This window comes from Sinocyclocheilus grahami, unplaced genomic scaffold, assembly GCF_001515645.1.
Source record: "Sinocyclocheilus grahami isolate Dianchi unplaced genomic scaffold, SAMN03320097.WGS_v1.1 scaffold2425.1, whole genome shotgun sequence".
Classification (NCBI taxonomy): Eukaryota; Metazoa; Chordata; class Actinopteri; order Cypriniformes; family Cyprinidae; genus Sinocyclocheilus; species Sinocyclocheilus grahami.
In genome coordinates, this window is record NW_015507604.1 from 114142 (window position 1) to 114424 (window position 283).

The following is a 283-nucleotide window of genomic DNA, read 5'->3' on the forward strand; positions in this document are numbered from 1 at the left end:
TACATACTCAGGTCTGATGGATCTTTTGATTTGTGCCATTTTCTCACTGCTGCCCTGAGTTTGGACCGATGCTCACAAAGAACATCGGCTAACCAGGGGTTTGAAGGGGCAGCCCGTGCTGGCCTGGAGGAGAGAGGACAAATATCGTCAAGACAAGAGGTTAAGGTAGAGCATAAAGTGTCAGTTGCTGCATTCACATCCAGCGATGAGAAATGAGTAGGTGAGGGAAGAGAGGAGGACACTACAGAGGAAAGATGGGAGGGTGAAAGGGAGCGCAGGTTTC